The sequence below is a fragment of the Pongo abelii genome, chromosome 9, assembly GCF_028885655.2.
Source record: "Pongo abelii isolate AG06213 chromosome 9, NHGRI_mPonAbe1-v2.0_pri, whole genome shotgun sequence".
In the NCBI taxonomy this organism is placed as follows: Eukaryota; Metazoa; Chordata; class Mammalia; order Primates; family Hominidae; genus Pongo; species Pongo abelii.
Window position 1 is genome coordinate 92,174,765 of NC_071994.2, and position 10,062 is coordinate 92,184,826.

A 10,062-nucleotide genomic window follows, 5' to 3' on the forward strand; every position below is an offset into this window, starting at 1 on the left:
CCAGAGACAAATCAGAAATGTATTCACATGCTGTGGGAACCCCTTTATCCCAGGAAGTCCTCTTCCTTGTGCCTTAACATACAGGACAAATAGGCTCTATTTTATGTCTTGAATTGCCTTCTAATGTTATCAAAACTCATTTATTGTGTTACTATTAAATATGCTGAAACACTAAAAGTATATGTATTGGTTCTTTATTAAATAATTTTTGAAAAATCATTATTCATGATCATGGCATACAGTATATTCTCTTTTTTCTTTATTTCTGTCACTGAATGAAATAATAGATGACAGACATGTCTGAATGAAGTTAAAATCAATGGAAGACAGTCGGGATCTTTTGCTTCATGCAAAAAACTTGGATTGAAGTCTCAATGATAACTGGGAAATGTTTCTCTTCCTCTTTATCTAGCTATATTACACTTACTCATCATGTTTCATTGTATTAATCTATCCTTTGAGGTAATATTATTTGGCCTTCTATGCTGGGCTTTATTTGCAGTTCTCACCACAGATATGAATAATCCTTCATTATTAGTGTGCTCATCTACATTGAAATACACAAGGTGATCAGACCAATGCTGGATTAATTAAATATTGGAAAAAAAGTAACTAAATACTGACTCCTACCTCAAACCATACGCAGTCATTTCCAGATAGATTCAAGGCCTGAAAGGAAGGGGAACCTGATACAATATTCTCACAAGGATTTCTTAACCAGGGCACAAATTAATAATTAAAACAATTAGTTCATTTATATTGATAATGATGACTTCTGTGTTTCAAAAAAAATTATGCAAACTAGTAGTGGAGAAAGATATTCACCCCAACATACATAAAGTAAAATATAATACATGTATACGATGAATACTTAAATTGTAATAAATAAAAGACAGTGAACTTAATAGAAGATTGGCTAAAATATTTGAACAGACACTTTACAGAATTGGATACATAAATAACTAGCCAAATATAAAAAAGTGCTCACTTTCATTAGCCTTACAAAAGTAAGAATTAATCCACCAGTTGTACCACAGGCCCCCATAAAAAAATACCAAAATTTAAAGACACACAATATTGTGTGTTGTCAAAGACACAGAATAAATGAAATTTATCCATGGCTGGAGAGATGTAAGTGGAAATCCCTCTTGGGAAACTGACTATTAGCATTTCTTATGGGCTAGATATTCTAATTCTAAAATATAGTCAACTGATTGCCTACATATACTTCAACATACACAATATTGTTCACTGCATCAATTTTTATAGTAGCTCCAAATTAGACCCAAAATATTCTTCAACTGTAGAATAGCTAAATAAATTTGGTGTATTTATACAAAATAATCCTATAAAACAAAAAAAATAACTCATTGAATGCAACAAAGTTGATGAATCTCAGAAACGAGTTAATAAACATATGCCAACTTATACAATAAAATTGATGTTAAGAAAAGACTTTTCCATGTATATAATACATTGGTAACTGTAAGCTCTTTGTGGGTTCCATAATTACATGAACACTGTGGAATTATAACTTTTAAGACACAAAATGTCAAATAATGCACAAGGTAGTAGAATAAAAAAGGAGCCCAGGTATGGTGGCAGATACCTCTAATCCCAGCACTTGGGGCGACCAAGGTGTGAGAATGGCTTGTGGCCAGGAGTTCCAGACCAGTGGAGGCAACATAGTGAGACCTCATGTCTACTAAACATTCCTTTAGAAATCAGCCTGGCATGATGGCACATGTTATAGTCCCAGCTACTCAGGGGGCTGATGCAGCAGGATGGCTCGTGCCCAGAAGATCCAGGCTGCAGTGAGCCATGGTGCTGCCCTGCAGTCCAGCCTGTGACAGAATGACAGTCTGTCTCAATAATAAAACAAATTATAATTACTTGATATAACACAAACCAATATATTATAAATGCTCTAATTATAGGTATTGTAAATATTGATTTATTTAAAATAACTCAGAAAGCTGGGATAGCTACATGTTTGCTTAGACCAGAGAAAAGTGTCCGGGGAAGTAAGTTTAAAGTATTTTTATTAGAGTAAGGGAGGATGAAGTGCTTTATTACAAATGTGATACACACCAGAATCTGCTATGAATAGTCTCATGTCTAGAGGATTTGCGGATATCTAGGTAAGCAGTAATTCTTGGGTTCCTGAAGCCTAGCAGGTGCATATTCAGTGTGTCTTCTCTGGAGATGTCTTCTCTGGAAAGTTTGATTTTTTTTCTTATTATACTTTAAGTTCTAGGGTACATGTGCACAATGTGCAGGTTTGTTACATATGTATACATGTGCCATGTTGGTGTGCTGCACCCATTAACTCGTCATTTACATTAGGTATATCTCCTAATGCTATCTCTCCCTCTCCCCCCACCCCACAACAGGCCCCAATGTGTGACGTTCCCCTTCCTGTGTCCAAGTGATCTCATTGTTCAATTCCCACCTGTGAGTGAGAACATGCAGTGTTCGTTTTTTTGTCCTTGTGATAGTTTGCTGAGAATGATGGTTTCCAGCTTCATCCATGTCCCTACAAAGGACACGAACTCATCCTTTTTTATGGCTGCACAGTATTCCATGTTGTATATGTGCCACATTTTCTTAATCCAGTCTATCATTATTGGACATTTTGGTTGGTTCCACCTCTTTGCTATTGTGAATAGTGCCACAATAAACATACGTGTGCATGTGTTTTTATAGCAGCATGATTCATAATCCTTCAGGTATATACCCAGTAATGGGATGGCTGGGTCAAATAATATTTCTAGTTCTAGATCCCTGAGGAATTGCCACACTGTCTTCCACAATGGTTGAACTAGTTTCCTGTCCCACCAACAGTGTAAAAGTGTTCCTATTTCTCCACATCCTCTCCAGCACCTGTTGTTTCCTGACTTTTTAATGATCATCATTGTAACTGGTGTGAGATGGCATCGCATTGTGGTTTTGATTTGCGTTTCTCTGATGGCCAGTGATGAAGAACATTTTTTCATGTGTCTGTTGGCTTCATAAATGTCATCTTTTGAGAAGTGTTTGTTCATCTCCTTCGCCCACTTTTTGATGGGGTTGTTTGTTTTCTTCTTGTAAATTCGTTTGAGTTCTTTGTAGATTCTGGATATTAGCCCTTTGTCGGATGAGTAGATTGCAAAAATTTTCTCGCATTCTCTAGGTTGCCTGTTCACTCTGATGACAGTTTCTTTTGCTGTGCAGGAGCTCTTTAATTAGATCCCATTGGTCTATTTTGGTTTCTATTGCCATTGCTTTTCGTGTTTTAGACATTTACATTTAAGGTTTTAGACATGAATAATATCCTTCAGAGTGTTTTCCAACTCAGTTCCATACTCCCCGTCACTTTCATCACCAATCAGACATAGATTTCGTCTTTTCACATAGTCCCATATTTCTTGGAGGCTTTGTTCATTTCTTTTTACTCCTTTCTCTCTAAACTTCTCTTCTCACTTCCTTTCATTCATTTGATCTTCAATCGCTGATACCCTTTCTTCCAGTTGATCGAATTGGCTACTGAAGCTTGTGCATTCATCACATAGTTCTCGGGCCATGGTTTTCACCTCCATCAGGTCATTTAAGGACTTCTCTACATTGGTTATTCTAGTTAGCCATTCATCTGATCTTTTTTCAAGGTTTTTAGCTTCTTTGCAATGAATTGGAACTTCCTCCTTTAGCAGGGAGAAGTTTGATTGTCTGAAGCCTTCTTCTCTCAACTCGTCAAAATCATTCTCCATCCAGCTTTGTTCCATTGTGGGTGAGGATCTGCACTCCTTTGGAGGGGGAGAGGTGCTCTGATTTTTAGAATTTTCAGTTTTTCTGCTCTGTTTTTTCCCCATCTTTGTGGTTTTATCTACCTTTGAGCTTTGATGATGGTGACGTACAGATGGGGTTTTGGTGTGGATGTCCTTCCTGTTTGTTAGTTTTCCTTCTAACAGTCAGGACCCTCAGCTGCAGGTCTGTTGGAGTTTGCTGGAGGTCCACTCCAGACCCTGTTTGCCTGGGTATCAGCAGCGGAGGCTGCAGAACACTGAATATTGCTGAACAGCAAATGTTGCCGCCTGATCATTCCTCTACAAGCTTCATCTCAGAGGCGTAAGTGGCCATGTGAGGTGTCAGTCTGCCCCTACTGGGGGGTGCCTCCTGGTTAGGCTACTCAGGGACCGACTTGAGGAGGCAGTCTGTCGGTTCTCAGATCTCAAACTCTGTGCTGGGAGAACCACTACTCTCTTCAAAGCTGTCAGACAAGGACATTTAAGTCTGCAGAGGTTTCTGCTGCCTTTTGTTCAGCTATGCCTTGCCCCCAGAAGTGGAGTCTACAGAGGCAGGCAGGCCTCCTTGAGCTGCAGTGGGCTCCACCCTGTTTGAGCTTCCAGGCTGCTTTGTTTACATACTGAAGCCTCAGAAATGGCGGGCGCCCCTCCCCCAGCCTCACTGCTGCCTTGCAGTTGGATCTCAGACTGCTGTGCTAGAAATGAGCAAGGCTCTGTTGGCATGGGACCCTCTGAACCGATGCAGGATATAATCTCCTGGTGTGCCATTTGCTAAGTCCACTGGAAAAGCACAGTATTAGGGTGGGGGTGACCCGATTTTCCAGGTGCCATCTTTCACAGCTTCCTTTGGCTAGGAAAGGGAATTCCCTGACCCCTTGCACTTCCTGGGTGAGGTGATGCCTCATCCTCCTTCGGCTCACGCTGGGTGGGCTGCATCCACTGTCCTGCACCCACTCTCCAACAAGCCCCAGTGAGATGAATCTGGTACCTCAGTTGGAAATGTAGTAGTCACTCATCTTCTGCGTCACTCACGCTGGGAGCTGTAGACTGGAGCTGTTCCTATTCGGCCACCTTGAAACCCGAGTTTGATTTTTAAGTGATTTTTAACTTCCCACGGCGGAAACAGGAAGGAATGCCTGGCGACCCACAAAGGGTCAGATGCCACATCAACCCGAGCAGAAGCTGCCTAACTCTGGCTGTTCCAATGACAATTAGACGTTCTTGGGAAGGTGGAGCCCTTTGTGGGAGCTCTGCAAAGTGGCCACTTAAAGGTGACTGAGGCCTCTCAAAATCCCTGTGTTAGAGCTGCAGCTCTCCATGTGGGCTGCAGTGCAGTCACCTATGGAGCTTTAGGACAGGCCCAGGGCTCATCTCCCTGGACCAGTGCCTTGAGAACTTTCACAGAAGGGATAGCCTGCTTGGAGAAGCGTGCCTGGGAGACCATGTGGCACTGCCTGGCTGGGTCCTCAGCTGACAGAGGTGAGGGTAGGGCTTATGGTGACTTGGTAATGCTGTGAATTAGGTACATGTAGCAGGAAGATGCCACAATGCCAACGCCCCACATCTTGGAAATTCCATGAGGTCCGCATGAGGTTGAACTAAACACCAAGTGCAGTCCTCAAAGGAAAATAAAAGAAATATCCACATAAGGGACTCTTTTGAACTGAGTCTGGAAAAGAAGGCTGCCTGGTCCACTCCAGGAGAATTTGCCTAAAACAAGTTTGCTTCCCATTGCATTCTCTTTGCTTGTTTTAAACATCACCTCCTCCCCATTCCTGTAATTTGCATCATTCTGGGCTCCTTACTCTTGTTGCATCCTTTATTATATTTTAAGGATGCCTGGATTCGACTTACTGAAGAGCATATATGGCTTAATTTTGTATTTCTGGTAACCATTTATTACATTACCCCCATTTTATCAAATGACACGTTTTTCTCACATCTTTTTTTAATATATTAAAGATTTTGTATCCAGTTTATCTAAAACTCCTTGCTTAAAATGAGTTTAATTCTAGCAATACATACATGCTTATTTTTGCATTGTTTTATAATTTGACGATAAAAGTTTTTCCCCAATATATGACTGTATGGATAATACTTTTTAAAAAGATACAATAAAATCTGATCTCTCTGTCTCACTTGATCATGTGGCTGAACGAGTCAATCCCTCCAACAAATAGAAATATCCGGCATCACTTAATCTAATTAATAAAAACATGCAGTGTGCACGTGCACCCATGATGAGAAGAAAAGATCAAAGCAAACAGCCCAAAAGGAGAGAATCCCATGATTTCTGTGTAAACTCCTACAGATATCATAAATATTTATTGCTAGAAACAGTATTTTAAATAAAAGGTCTTCAGGCAAGTGTATTAAAACTGCCTTGGATACAAGGGGTCCTACAACTTGTAAAAATTGGCAAATTGGATAACGATTAAAAATACAAAATTACACAGAAAATACCCTTTAATAAATTTATTTTTTTAAATTGAGACAGAGTTTGGCTCTCGTTGCCCAGGCCGGAGTGCAACGGCGCGATCTTGGCTGCCTGCCACCTCTGCCTCCAGGGTTCAAGCGATTCTCCTACCTCAGCCTCCCGAGTAGTTGTGCCACCATGCTCGGCTAATTTTGTATTTTTAGTAGAGACAGGGTTTCTCCATGTTGGTCACACTAGTCTCAAACTCCCAACCACAGGACATCCGCCTGCCTTGGCCTCCCAAAGTGCTGGGTTTACAGGCGTGAGCCACCGCCTCCGGCCTAATAAATTGATCTTCAAAAACATCTTAATGGAGGTTCTCTAAAGGGAGCCTTTTAGGCAACATGCCCTCTAGGTGTACTGATTGCTAGGGTGGCTGGTGTCAGGCGAATCGATGTGGCTCCCCCAGGCCCTTCCTGGGAGCATCCTAGAGAGACAGCGTGGAAATACACGCGGCCCGGTGGTCCCGGGAGCTGCCATGGTGCCCAGCCACGCGGCCTCGCCCTGCCCTCAAACCCCGTGTCAAGCACCCGCGGATTCTCACGTCCTCTTCTACCAGGGCAGCGGGCGCTTCTCCTGCACCTTGGCCTGGCGCTTCTTCTCGGCCTCCTCCGCCTCCGGTTTCTCCTCCTTGGCCACCTTGTTAGGCCACCTGGGTATCCGCATATGGCCGCTGTCCTTGGTGTTGCACTTCCGAGCTGGCCTCTTGGGCTGGAAGGTGGGCGCGGGTGCCTTGCTGAGGCGGACCCGGGGCACCACCATGCCTGGCCGCCAGCTGCTCCGCCGCAGGCGCTGCAGGGGCAGGAGGCTGGCCTTCCACGCGGCGGGTTCGGCAGAGCCCCAGGACCCCGGCAGCGGGGCAGGTGGGAGGCAGGCTCTTGGGGAGCCCTCCCGGGAGCCCGCCGCCCCTAGGCCAGGCCGCTTGAGCAGCTCTGCGCACTCCGTTTCCCCCGCCCCCTGCGCCTGCCGCCCCCTGCGCCCCGCCGCCCCCTGCGCCCCGCCGCCCCCTGCGCCCCGCCGCCCCCTGCGCCCCGCCGCCCCCTGCGCCCCGCCGCCCCCTGCGCCCCACCGACCCCACGCCTCGCCGCCAGAATTTCCTGCGCTGCCAGGATTTCCTGCGCCGCCAGGATTTCCTGCACCGCCAGCCGCCTCTTCCCACGCACAGGGTGCTCTCGGGATACACGGTCTGGCACGCGAGGGCCACGGGCCGGGCTGTTAGAGGCTCGTGGTCATCCTGACCATGGGGTCCAGGGCGCCCGGGTCCTCTGGGCCTCGCACGGAGCGCGGCGTCAGCGCGGACAGCTCGCAGTCCCTGACCCCTCTGCAGGCAGTTTTTGGAGCCCTCGGGCTTCAGCGCCCTCTCGTGGAGCGGAGGCAGCTCAAGCTGGTACTTTTCCCCCAACCGCTCCTGGCAGGGGCGCTCCAGGAGCCTCTGCATGAGGCGGACGTGTAAGTGGCCACTCCTCTGGCGACATCCCACGGCGGGGACCCTCGTGTGGACACCCGCCCCTGCTAGCTCAGGGCTCGGATGCGGTCGGTTCGACCCTGCATGGCGGCTTTCAACCCGAACGCGTGCATCCTTCAAGGTCAAGACCCAGGACATAGTTCAACAAGTAGTTGGTGATGATAGCGTGCCCTGACTGGGCCAGAGCAGGCTCTTTAGTAAAACAGCGCAGGAAAGTCATGAAACAGATGCTCAGCTCCTTTCTTCATTTTCACTTTAATTCCGTGATGCCTCTGTGTCCGTCTGACGACATCTCTCCTGGGGTCTGGGACTCTGCTGGTCTTCAATGCCTACTGAGAAGGGTTCCTGGCCATCATCAGCCATGAAAACCTCAAAGCCCTCTGTCCTCAACGTGGGATCCCTGGGCCAGCGGCATCAGCCTCACCAGGAAACCTGCTCTTCTGCTCATTCTTGGGCCCCACCCCAGGCCTATTCAAAGAAAGACTCCAGGGGCAGGGCTTGGCAGCCTGTGTTTCCACCAGATCTGTGTTAAAGCTCAAATGAACCAACCAGCCCAGGGGATGCTGACGCAGGAAGGGCAGGGCTGAGAGCCAGTGTCTAAGGCAACTGTACCCATGGGGCCAGAGGCAGCTCCTGCCTGTGCAGCTATGATTAGGGCTGCGTTCCCCTCCCTGTCCTGCCAGTTGACATCAATGTGGGGGTACTCAGCTAAGGCCATCACGGTATATCCACAAAGTCGTGGTAGCAGGCGACAATAAGGCCGGTCCAGCCATTATGGTATGTCTCCTGCACCTTCTTAAAGCTCACCCCACACCGCACCAGCGTCTGCAGCTGCCCCACGCCTCCAGGATGCCCTCCTCCAGGACGCTCTCCATGCCCTCGACGCCGTGCTCCTCCTCGTCCTGGAAAGGGTACAAAGAGTCATCAGAGGCGATGCTGTGGGTGTCCGGCAGACTGGAGAAGTCCTGGAACTCTTTGGAGTCAGTGCGGTCCTCCTCGACCTGTGCGCCTAGGAGTGGGGATGGTGGTGGTGGGATCATGCAGCGCGCCCCGCCACCCTGCGGCCGGGTCCCAGCCAGCAGCACCATGCTGGAGGCGTGGGCGGGGGATCGCGGCACTGTCCCAGAAAGCCTGGCGAACACCAAGGTCCCTGCTTCTCACTACTGAGTCCCCAGAGAAGCCCTAGCTCCCGCCCCCAGCCCGGCGGAAACTTCCCTTCTTTTACATTGTTAAGTTTGTTTTTATTTTAATTTTCTTAGGACATTGATAAAATCACTTTCGGATAATTGGGATTAAAAATTAAATAATTTTCAACTTTACCTTTTTTTAAAATTGTCACAATTCATTTTAATGCTTTTATTCGTTTGTAAATTTTAATTATTGTAATTTATATCTTCAATTATTATGGAAGATTTTAGAAAAGTCTTTTCACATATTAAAGTCTAATTAATTAACTATTATTTATTCTCTCCTCTATCTCAAATACGGACTTTAAACTTTTAGAACATTTTATGTTTTGAGACTCTTGTTACTTATGTGACATTTTAACTATTATTCTTCACTCTTCTAGTGAATTTTTAATGTCATTCAAAGGGTACATCTTTCTATAGTGAGAATTAAACATAGTTCTCAAAAATATTCTCAGATATTTAGAATTTCACCTTCCACTGGCAAGTTAAGTATGTTCTTCTAATGCATGTTTTCCCCCCAAGTCCTCATGTTATACTCCTTTTTCACCCTCCATTCAGGAGGTGATTTTATTTATTTATTTATTTATTTATTTATTTATTCACTGAGACAGAGTCTCACTCAGTCTGTCACTGAGGCTAGAGTGCAGTGGCATGATCTCTGTTCACTGCTATCTTTGCCTCCTGGTTCAAGTGATTATCCTGCCTCAGCCTCCATAAAAAAATCTGTAACCAGGCTATTGATAAATAACTTCTTTTAGGGATAAAAAGCTCAGAAAGTTCAAGATTTCTGGATTGATGATTTACAATGTTTTTAGTGGTCTCTCTTTGATTTATTTCAATTGTAAGTAATTCTTGGTGATATTCTAATGTAAATTCTGTCAGGTGAAGAGAATAAATGAATTAAGTATCTCTAGGAGAATCAATAGAATAAGATTATCTTGGTTAAATGGTTGAGAAAATATGGTAAATAGACACAAAAACTTTTTCGTCTTCCAAAATCAGAGTCAAATACTACATGATCATAAAGTAGCTAATACTGTCTTTCTGCAAAATGAATCTGAGCTAAATTAAAAGAATGTCAGAAATAAATTTTTCCTTGAAAACTAGGAACAAATAATGTAATTAAATTATGAGGCTTTGACTGTTGCA

The 10,062-nt window shown here is 45.0% G+C and overlaps 1 pseudogene; it reads right to left on the reverse strand.

Annotated features, from left to right (window-relative positions):
- Window positions 1–6,798: 6,798 nt before the first annotated feature.
- On the reverse strand, window positions 6,799–8,811 carry LOC129048730 (ankyrin repeat domain-containing protein 33B-like; annotated as a pseudogene).
- Window positions 8,812–10,062: the final 1,251 nt, after the last annotated feature.